This window comes from Notothenia rossii (assembly GCF_949606895.1).
Source record: "Notothenia rossii genome assembly, chromosome: 6".
Classification (NCBI taxonomy): Eukaryota; Metazoa; Chordata; class Actinopteri; order Perciformes; family Nototheniidae; genus Notothenia; species Notothenia rossii.
In genome coordinates, this window is record NC_136909.1 from 48,106,455 (window position 1) to 48,118,468 (window position 12,014).

General features: G+C 40.7%; 1 long non-coding RNA gene across 2 annotated transcripts; it reads right to left on the reverse strand.

Annotated features, from left to right (window-relative positions):
- Nucleotides 1–6,223: 6,223 nt before the first annotated feature.
- LOC307044181 lies at nt 6,224–12,002 on the reverse strand. Of its 2 annotated transcripts, XR_013809554.1 has the most exons (7): nt 11,536–12,002; nt 11,285–11,455; nt 9,328–9,471; nt 7,713–7,761; nt 7,466–7,621; nt 7,291–7,380; nt 6,224–6,919 (listed from the first exon to the last, which is right to left on the reverse strand). It is a non-coding gene; the product is annotated as an uncharacterized lncRNA (long non-coding RNA). The 2 variants fall into 2 exon arrangements; XR_013809555.1 differs by lacking the exons at nt 9,328–9,471; nt 11,285–11,455; nt 11,536–12,002 and having other exon boundaries at nt 7,713–9,288.
- Nucleotides 12,003–12,014: the final 12 nt, after the last annotated feature.

The following is a 12,014-nucleotide window of genomic DNA, read 5'->3' on the forward strand; positions in this document are numbered from 1 at the left end:
TCTATATGCAAGTAAATGGAATATGATTGAACTGCTGTGATGCAGCCAGTCAGGATACTCTCTATGGTGCACCTGTCGAAGATGCAGAGTATCCTGGAGTCCATGTTGAACTTCCTCAGCCTGTGGAACAATTACCTCATATTGTCCACTGATTTTTCACACGGAGAGTAATGTCCCTGTATTCGGATCTGGGGGTCACAGGTTCAAACCCCACTGCAGTTAGCATGTCGTTGTGTCCCTGAGACAATTCACCCTAAATTGCTCCTGTGGAGATTGTCCACAGTATTGAGTATGTAAGTCACTTTGGATAAAAGCGTCTAACAAGTAATGTTGAGAGGAAACTGCATTTTTTTAAAACCAACCATACGAACAAATTCCAAACTTCATTGCATCGCAACAGAAGGTGTTCATCTGTGGAATAACTGTAATGATGAGCAGAAATACTGTGCAAATGTATCTAAACTAAAACTCTTATTTAGAAACCAGATCCTGAATGGTTCTGAGCAGGACCTGTGAAGTGATGCTTGCTATTTCTTGTCGTTGTAAAAGTTATTTATTTTTGGTTGTTTTGTACAAAATAATGATTTGTTTAAAAGAATGAATCCAGTATCACGGATGATGACGATGACCTAAACTTGTATTTTCATGAACAATGTATGCTAGGGGGGGTAGGACCAGAAACGTTTTTAAGCTTCTTCTTGCCCCTTTTGAACATGATAGAAACTTTGAGAATCCTTTTTTTTTATACCTTGAACCTTGAATTATTATTATTATTGTTTGTTTTGTTTCTAACATGTTCAATAAATTGACTAATACAATTTTTTTTATAGAGCCGCTGTCTAGCTGTTTTGGTGATGGTGTTTGTGTGATGAGTCCATGTCAGGTCCTCAGTAATGAGTCCATGTCAGGTCCTCAGTGATGAGTCCATGTCAGGTCCTCAGTGATGAGTCCATGCCTGTGATATAGGAGGTCACTCGCCCCAGTGGAGTTTCCCTCCACAGATTCTCTGGGGACCCCCAGAATCGGAGGTTGCTCTCTACTGAGGGGGGGATGGTCACCAGACGTCGTTGTGTCTTGGGATCTAAACGAAGGCCGGTAAACCACCTCTGCATTGGACGTGCATGCAGCAGTCCGAGTGGCACTACGGAGTGAGCAGCCACCATGAGACCCAAAGCCTGCATGATGATCAAAGCTGTCACATCGCCCCCTGACGCAGCCTGCAGATTGCCCGAAGCAGGGATGCCTGCCTGCTTTCTGTCAGGGTGGCACGTAGTCTGCCTGCATCGAGCATCACCCCCAGATATTCTACCTGCTGGTGAGGTATGGGGGAGCTCTTCTTCCAATTGACCGCAAAACCCAACTTGGTTAGGTGTAGGCTCAATTGGGCTGTGTGAAACATTGCCCATTCCCTGGACCTGGCCATGACTATGAGGTCGTCCAGATAAAAGAACACCCTCATGCCATGATCCTGCAGCGGTTGCAGCGCCGTGATTGAACGTGCGTGGGAATAGGGAGTAGCCGAACGGCAGTCTGTTGTACTCGTAGGCTACCCCCTGGAAGGCCAAACGCAAATACTTTGTGTTTTGGAGCAATTTTGCCATGAAAGTAAGCGTCCTTCAGGTCGATGGTTGTGAACCAATCGCCTGGCTGCACCAGCCCGAGTAACTGTTTCATAGTTAACATATGGAACTTCTTGCATGCAATGTGCTGGTTCAGGCATCAAAGATCCAGAATGGTCCTGAATTCTCCTGTCTTCTTGGGAACCAGGAAGTGCAGGGAATAGTGCCCCTTCTCTCTGACTTGAGAGTGTACATGCCGAGAGGAAACCTATCTCCTCCTGGGATGACTGATTTGCTTCTCTTATGCCTCTGAACAGAGGAGGGATGCTGCAAAACTGGAGTGAATAACCCAGTCTCAGTGTCCTGTCCATCCACTCTAGTAATACACAACTGATTTTCCATTCCCCATAACATTGTGTTAGGGCAGGGGTCTGCAACATTTTTGACCAAAAGAGCCATTTTGCTCCTTTTTCCAAAACATTTTTTTGTCTGGAGCCGCAAAACATATTTCATAGCTTGATAGCTAATAAAGTTGTATTTAGTTTATGTATGTATTGTGTTTAGTTTGTGCACAGATGGAAGGCTGACAGGCAGGTAGGCCATCCAATCATTTTAGCGTGCTTTTTACAGCGCTACGGCTTCCACAGATTAATTTGTTTATGTATTTATTGTCAAAGCATTTAATATATTCATTGCTATCGGGACGTTAATAGCATTCCATGGAATATAACAAAAACTGTTTTCTGAAATAAATTACATACCCCATTGAATTATGACTGAAGATCGTCAGCTGTCTTCCTCTCCCGTGTTGTTCCTCGACACGTAAAGGCTGCAGCACCGTTGACAACTTCTCTCCACATATCAAACATACCGGTAAACCAGCATCGTTTGCTGTGAAAGCATATAACTCTGTCCGCACAGAATTAAATCCTGTATTCCCCCGGTACTTTTCTATGATTTATCCATAGTTCGCTCATCGAGCCGGGGGTCAGGTTATTCGCCTCCAAGAAAAGGCGCTCGCGCGGGACCGTAGCAGGATGTGACGCATATTTTAGTTGACCTAATTAAAACCGTTTTGTTTTTTATTTATGTGTCACAGTATCACCTCAAAATACAAGATACGAAACATGTTCAACAATGCAACAAAATATAAATAGTCCTACAAATACTTTTATTTTATTTCCTTCTTATTTTTGTCTAAACTCAAGGGAGCCAGAGCAGAGGGCTTAAAGGGCCGCAAGCGGCCCAAGGGGCCGCGGGTTGCCGACCCCTGTGTTAGGGGATGTGCAATCAGCTGCGGAGCCGCAGCTATGAAGCTGTGGTACTCTCTGGTGGCCCACTCCACCGTCAAACCTTCCATAAAAGGAAGTTTGACCCATGCAGGGTATATGCAGGAATCCGGAGGTCAAATGTAATACCTTTTAAGACCTTTTTTAAGATCCTTTCCATACATTTTAAGACCTCATCGCAACTTTGAGTTCTAACCGGTTACATTGGCTACACACTTTACCTCACATTTACTATATTGATTGTAAGATAAAACAACTAAACAGAGTGCAGACAGACTACTGAAGCCTCCTCTCCACATGAACTTCAACCTCTCTGTGAAGGTCAGGTTTAATGCAGTATGCTGCTTTGTTGCTTCTGTACTCTGTGCTCTTTCATTCCAGTAAAACTCCTCAGAAACCATTAGAAACCAGTATTTGACCAATAAACAAAACAATTGACAAAACTTTGAACTATGAAATATATTAAACTTTGGTGAGCTTCAGCGGGGTAATGCCATATAGGAGCTCCCTCACAAATACCCAGGGGTTAAATTGGGCTGGGGCTGTCCGGGGCTAAGCCCTGGCACATAGGACGATGCTCTGACGTCATCACCCTCACACATTTGTCATATGTTTACAAAAAAGGATATATATGTTAAGACTTTTCTCGTTCTTAATATAGTCTATATTAAGGTCGATATGTGTTGACTTTACTTTAAAATAGCAGATCTCTGTGACCGGATATAGTTTGGCTTCGACCCCGGCCCCACGAGGACGCATACGGTAAAACGTACAAATGTAGCACTTCATTTCAGACAGTTTGAAACGCGAGGGCCGTGATTGGTACGTGATCTGCCCTCGCTCAAGGGAAAACCTCCAGCTTGACTTGAGACCGCCCCCGTGATAAATAAATGTAATTATAATTAAGCCAGCTGCAATGGATCATTGATCCACCAGGGGGTGCAGTGGGGTTCCACACTGGAGCTCATGTGAAATAAAGTCAGATACTGTACAGCACACTGGATGTACAGCGGAATTTAATGTTGTTTAGTCTAAAAAAACGAACGGGAGGAAATGCAGCCCGGCTCTCGATTTTTAATCCTAATTTAATCATCATCTTCACCACGATCATTTATATTTATGTTTGCCGAATTGACATGAAATCACTGACAAATATGAATATACTGTATTCAACTTCATTAAAACGTTATTAACGTGCCTAAGCTCAGTAATTATACGATCATGTTCTGATAATGATGACGCAATAGCCCCGCCTCTCCCCACCTCTGCTGCTCACCCCCGCGTCAAAGTAAACTTCACACTGAATTCAGATTATTTATCTTTCTCTCGATATGGACATAAACGCGAGTGAAGTCTAATCTGACAGGACGGAGACACGCAGCTCTGCTTACCTGCAGCTCCTCCCGCTGTGATGCAGCGGGGAACGGAGTAAAACACACACTTCAGTCAGATCATCGCCCTTAGCTATTTTAATTACCTCTTGAACTACCTAAACTAGTTATAAATATGTTAATTTTTACTGTCGGCCAGGTCACTCATTACTGGATCAGCTGCTGCATGAGACAGACACTGACGCTGTCCGAAGAGAGGGAGGAAAAAGAGAGGCTCCGTGTATTTTATTATTATATAGAGTCGTTATTCATTTGTTTTAAAGCTCAATAAATAACAAAGAAGACCTTTGACCGGCACTTTTTATAATTTTGTCCGGAAGATTTAAACTTTAATACACGTTGACCTCTGCCCCATGGATGTATAATAAGAACTGGATACAGCGTGCGAGGCGGGGCCTCATTCATTCCTAAGAGAGTTGCTTTGCGCATGATGATAAAATGGCCCAACTTTTGAGAGCGAAACGTCACAGATTACCCGGCATGCATGAGAAGTACCCGTATGTGCGCTCATAGCGCATGTGCAACTTTAACCAAAATGCAAATAATTATTGCACTGTATATATATATGTATATTAATATATATATATATATATATATATATATATATATATATATATATATATATACAGTGCAATAAGCTTCTTAGTGCAATAAGTAGCTACAGGGACGTTAATCTAACGTCGGTAATATTAACTTTATTTAATACAACATTTACGGTACAAGATTTAATCATACAGCCCATGTAGTATAATATTTTACAAATGAGGAATTACAGCAAACATGTGCAATATATCCATTATTACAGCTCCGTGGGATGGCAGTGAGACGATATGGGTCCGTTGTTATTGTGCATCCATGGGTAAAGATAAACGCATGTAGTGCTGAACCTGCTGAACACGTAACATGAACGTGCCGGGCGGCGCGGTCCCGTGGGTTAGATGCGCGTTCATAATGCAGAGGGATATAACTCTCAGAATAACGTTATTAGCACATTTTTACAACTTGAGGAACGAATGTTTTTTATTACGGCTGTAAGTGTTCATACTGGGTGGTTTATTTAGTTTAAAAAAAATTATCCAACGATTTACAGACCATTCTTTCCCCATGTAAGTCAATGTGAAAAAGTGTTTCCGGGCCCAGCAACCTAAAGGAAGTGTAGTACCGCCGTTTGGCCACGACGAATATTCTACTCAGAGTCCGGCGCACTTCCTGGGGGCTTGCTCGGCCCCCACCGCGGAGAATAAACAGAAGGGTAACCATGACAACCATGCTTCTTCGCTAATGTTATGCCACTGGTCCGTGGTCAGGCCTGGGAACCGATGGGAGACACTGGACTCAAGTGTCTGCCTCACATTGAGGGGAAGGGGCATTTCCCCTTTGCTCCCGCTCCAGTTTGTGATTCTGACCATGTTCTCATAGGTTTCAAATGGTAACATGGCCATGAACATATCCCGCTATTAGAATGCAATTTTTAAAAACATAGGGTGCTACATAACACACTTTCAGGAAAAGTCACGCACTGGGACACTTTAATATTTTATTGAAAAAAGTTACATTGCACACACACCACATCACACAAATTGACCCGATTGGCGGTTCTAGTGTTAAATAAACTCACTAATTAATTAAACCAGTTCAATACGCATTATTCCTATCATTCTTTATGAGCGCAGAAAGTCTTAAAATCAGACGGCAGGCAGTTACAGGTGTGTGTGTGTGCCTTATGTGCCCATCCCCCCATGTGAATCACACGTAGCTCTGATCACCTATGATAAATGGGCCACACCTAATCGCTGGCTATTCAGCCACAGAGCTCCCTCTATGCAAATCAAACAGTAGACGGTGTGAAAGCAGTGAGGCCTGTAAAAGACAACATTGCAGTAATCGATTCTACTGAAGATACAAGTTTAAAATCAGACCTGTTTTTTTAAATGAAATCTGAAGGCAGCAGTTAGCTGTGATCATCTATAAGGCTTGAAGTTACTTCAGATGCTGAAATATTTTTATTTTTCAAGTATAAACATACAGTATACAACAGATATACATGCATACAAATTATAACATCACATTTATATTATTAATTTTACAAATAGGACAGAGGGTGCAGCACAAACAGTACGAAACAAATAGAGAGCTTTCTGAACATCAGCAGGAGAGGACTCTTTCAAGCCACTGGTAAATACTGAAATGAACATTAAATGTCCTATTAAAATGCAAGTTTATTCGTGACACTTCCAACATAAATGGAATTCTCACTAACCTAAAACATTTTATTTTTTTAAAAACATGTCACTGTAGACACAAAATACTTGAACATACAAATGAACAACACCAAATTGAGCTCACTTTCTACACTCTTTGATGATCTACCTCCTACCTAGTTTGTTTTTTAGTCCATGTATTTTGGCAGAGGCTTGGTCTGGCTGTATCTTCATAACAACCCTCTGGATAAACTCAAATGAATATTTCATTTCCAGAGTATACTGAAGACTGAAGCAATATATTAGTCCAAGAAGCATCGCAAAGCCACATCTTTCAGGTTGTGGAGCACAATTGTCTCCTCGACCACAACTGCCACATTGAAGATCTGCTGAGGAAAGGCATCCCATTCACCTTCGTAGCCTATGAGTAGACCAACTTGCATCACCTTCATGGCTTCCTCGAGAGTGTCTCCATGAGCCTTAAAAAAGGAGAAATAAAAGTGAGCTCAGTGTACTACAAGTACTTTTTCTCTACAAAGCTAATTAAGAGGATTCTGCTATAAACATAGAAGCTAAAATCTACAGTTCACAGTGTAAAAGTGCAATGTGATGGAACATCATTTCAACTGCCTCTCTTTTCACAGTTTGAGCTTTATATTTATTTATATTATTTAATAGTTACGTTGTCTTGCTGTTTTTGTTTATATTAAATGTATCATTCTTTATTGCAATTATTTTAGTTAAATTAAGGTAATTGTAAACATTACTTTTGAAGGAAACTTTGGGCACAGGGTGATTTATGTTAAAATGTACAATTACATAAAGTAATTCAAGACAGTTATGATCTTACATCACACATCTTGATGACATTTTCCTGATTTTCGCCAGACATGAAGTGTGATAGTCCCAAGAGAGCAGCAGTCCTCCTCTCATTTGTGTCCTGCAGGACAACAAATGCAGTGGGATATAAACATTTGTAGCAAACAAATGGTGGCTAAATGATGGTCATCAGCATCTCCACTTACATCTTTCTCAAGGCAGTCCAAAAGGCCTTTTAGTGCCGGCTTCTTTCCAGTCCTGGATGCACCATTGTAGACCTCCAGCAATGCCAGGCCATCAAGTCCATCCAGAAACGATGAAAGCAGGTCCGTAGTGACAATTCTCTGGAATTCTGCCTGAATCTGAGGAGACACAGACATATAGAAAATATGTAAAAGTCTGCAACTGTGCATGTTGCCTTCTCATTGTAACTGGAAAACCTGCACAACTTACAAGTCCACTTCATCCAGTTGCAGCAAAACGGAAATCTTTGAAAATCTGCCTGTAATAGAGAACACACATTTAGGTACATTATGAAGCAGGCCTTAATAAAGTAATATGAACTGAGAACATGACAAAGACTAAGATGCACACAATTACAACAGTCACGTTGCCCATAAACTACAAGCCTTGGCTTTCACAATTACAATATAATCCCTGAATTGATATGATAAAGACTTAAACAGTACTTCATTTAAATAAATAAACAACTTGAAATGTTCATCTTTGATCGATGAGGCATATTCAATCTAATAAATTCATGGGATGCATGTAATAATAACAGGGAAAGGTTAGTGTGCATCCACATAGAGCATTTTTGTGTCTACGTGCATGCCAAATATATCAATGAAAAAACTATTATTTGTTTTAACCAAACTTAAAAGAAATTGTACAATGGTTGTAATTGTTGATTATTTGCTTGCAGTTATTTTCCACAGACTATTCAGTGGATTATTATTGTTTTTTTAGTAATAACTTGACTACCTCTGAAAGCAGAAGTTTAGGAAAAAATATTGTTCATGTATAAATATTATTTATTTTATTATAATATAAATATCTAACAATTACAACCATTGCACATCTTATTTATTATTGTGGGTGAACAGTACCCTTTCCCTGTGTTATAATTACATACATCCCATTAATTTATTAGATTAAATAACAATAATCTCATCAATCAAAGATCAACATTTTTAAGTGCCTTGAGCACCGACTGTTCCCGCTGCTAGAAACGGCTGATATTAAGACACTTCAGTGCGCAAGTCACAGAACGAAATGCATTGTGGGACATGTAGTTTATGGGCACCATAGTTCAATAAAATAAACTAAATATATTCCTTTCTTTTCTATAAAATATTTTCTAAAAAGCAGATATACAAATTTGTCTCCATTTCAAGAGTGGAACATAGCATTTGTACACAATATAAATGCTATTTCTGAACACAGTTAGCATTTTACTCGTTCAATGGCGCGAGGCACCTCCTCTGTATCTGGGCAGGTTTAGCGTGAGCTGAACCACAAAAACGTTGCAAGGATAGAATCACTTTAACACTTGCTCGGCCTTAATAAAAAACAATCTTCAAGTCCCCTATACTTATCCACAAATGACATCCATTTCAAAGCCATGGCGGGGGCTAACAAGCTACAATTCTTAGTCGAACAGAGAGCCGGGACACGGCTAATTACTGGCAGGAACACACACAACCTCACCAAAACACGTTAATTTAGCTTAAATATTTAGCCGAACAGAGCCGGGACACGGCTAATTACTGGAGCGAACAAACAAAACCTCTCTAAATTAAGCTACAAATATAGGCAGTTACCATTTAAACCTTTTAAAAATTCATAAGCGTCATACATAAGAGTAAGAATACTTGAAACTTATTTATTTAATAAAAGTTTAGATAATCATAATCCTGTAAAGTTAGCTTGGTTAACCGACATTTTCATAACACTGCCCTGAAATAAAATCTCTTTTATAAACATTCAAACACCAGTTAGGTGTGGATTTAACTCCATTTAGCTACTTTTCGTTTTGCCTGAACCCATTAAATATGCAACCACTCACCTGACTTTGCCTGTCCGTCAGTGGTACATCAGCCGAAATCACTGTCATATCGCTTCACAAAAACGTATTCATCCGCCGCTTAGCTTTTCGTAGTCATCAATCTGTCCGGTGGAAGTTCTTCTTTTGATAATGGCGAATCAAACTCTGTATATCGTAAACATTTAAAAAAAAAAACTCATGTCCCTGTTAAATGCATTCAATTAATGAAAACAACTATGAGACCGGGACTATTTTCACCGGGCAGGAATATGTCAACACTACTGCCATGTTAAGAGGCCATGGAAAGTTTCAGAACATTATTACACATCACAACTCACTGTTCAGTCAAATTGACTTCATAGAATGTAGAGGTCATTGAACTGGCTTACAGAGCTGAGTTTAAATAATAACAACTTATGAAATTAAGTAGAAATTGCATAAATTGATATGTTAAGTGAAAGTAACTTAAAGACAAAAGTTTCAATAACTTAATGATTAAATCCTTTTTTACAGCGGCTCCATAATATAACTGGCACAAATGTAAGAATTTCATGCATCGGCCTACAGTGGGAAAATGGTTTAATCGGTTGGAATAGAGTATAAATATCAAATATCACTACTTTTCTTCTAAATGAAATGCTGACATTACAAAATGCATGGTTTAATGTAATGTAAACATTTACATTATTATTATGATTATTTAATATATAAAGACTATATTTTCAAATGCTCTTCAAAGCAGTTTCTGTCAACTACGAAAGGCAACATAATTTCTGTATTTGTGAATGAAGCGCCATCTCCTGGCTAAAACCTGAAATTGAAAATCTGGCAACGCCCTCTTGGAAAATAGTGGGAGGGCTTAACATTCCTCTATACTGGTCTTTGGCAGGTCGCAGGCAGGAAGCTGTAAGCTGGAGTCTGAAATTCAGTGCTTCATCTGTATACGCAAATGCAAAAAAGTCTTCCGTTCACACGCATTCGATTCATTAACGTGTCCGTTCACACTAGACCGCTGGAAATGCTGGAAACGCTGTAGTACATATATGCCAGGCCTGTAAGTGGCGCTGCTGCCGCCACAAAATACACCAAAAGCAGCGAAGAAGACCCCGGAGCATGGTTGCCATGGTTGCCCTTCTGTTTATTCTCCGCGGTGGACAGCGTGTTCTCCTGCTGTATATTTCTCAGGTAGTCCACCAGCAGATGAAAAACACCCACCTCTCCGCCTCTTCCAAGGGACGAGGGAACCGTGCGGCAGAGTTTCCGTTAAAAAAGATTTTCCGCCGGTCAACTGTTAAAGTTTAAATCTTCCGTACAAAATTAGAAAAGTGCCGATCAGAGGTCTTCCTTGTTTTTTATTGAGCTTTAAAACAAATTGATAACGACTCTGTTCTCTGTATAATAATATTTAATAAACGGTGCCTGCCTCTCTTTTCCTCCCCCTCTTCTGACAGCCCAGCAGCAGCAGGAGACGTGGGGAGAGGGAGGCGGGCTATTTCATCGTTATCAGAAAATGATCATATAGGGCTTACACACGGAGCCGTTGGACCCCCAGAGCGTTGCGTATGCCGGTCTACCCACCTTGGGACCCCACCTTGGGACCCCCCCCCCCCACAGAGCGTTAGTGACAATGTATGCTAGTTAGCTAGCTAAACTATTTATTAAATAATATTGCGAAAAAGTAACTCTGAAACACTCACTGCACATCACGCTCAGCCACTCGAGCACGCATCTTGCGCACCATTGAAGAAAAAAAAAATAACACCCTGCACATAATGATGGCATAACAGCTCACTTTCACAGCATGGTAGCTAGCTGCTACCGTAGCTAGCTAGCTGCTACCTAGCTACGGTAACGTTAGCTAACATTACTTTGTTTTCGGTCGTTAAACAAAATGTATACCACAGCTAGGACTTTGACGTTTGCAATGTGTTAATTCTTGAATGTTTTCAATCCGTTGATAAATAGTTTTTACCGTTACCTATCAAAGTGCTGCTTCCTCTTCTCTGGGCGCGCCGCGTGCCGTGCTCTTCACCTCGAGCTAGAGATGGGTGAGTCCTGATTCATCCGGATCATAAACTCAGATCCTAGTAATGAGCTGGTCGTGACGAGTCTCCTCTCTCGATTAACCCGAGTCCTTTGAGTCCTACACCTGGTGACGTACAAATTAAAACTATAAATTGCGTCACTCGCTACTCTCCTTATAACATGTCAAATCACATTACAACGTACCCCAGTCCATCTGCCTAGCCTTTAGCAAGTAGGATAGCTGCCAGAAGTTATCCTTTGGCTCAGGGGAGTGGACGCGGATCAGTGAAACTTCCTGCAGACTCGTGGGGACTCAGAGCTGGTGTCGGTACCAGACGTGTTCGGGGTACCATATGTGTTCGGGGTCCGTCTCTTACCAATGACGTCACGCATTGTACGCATTGTGATTGGCTGTACGGTAATTTACCCAGGGGTGCTCGGGGGCAAATCACATCTACAGATTATGACAAACCGAATAGAAGTATTCCTATACTCCTAGCGTGTGAAAATGTTTGTGAAAAACATGTTAAAAAAACATGAAAACGGAGCAATGGCTGTACTCCATTGGCTGTACGGCAACTCAAGAGGATCTTCATACACGGTCAAATTCCAAACATTTAAACATAGCCTACACTTCATTCTTTACTTTGTCCGTTATTATATGTAGAAGATGAACTACCTCT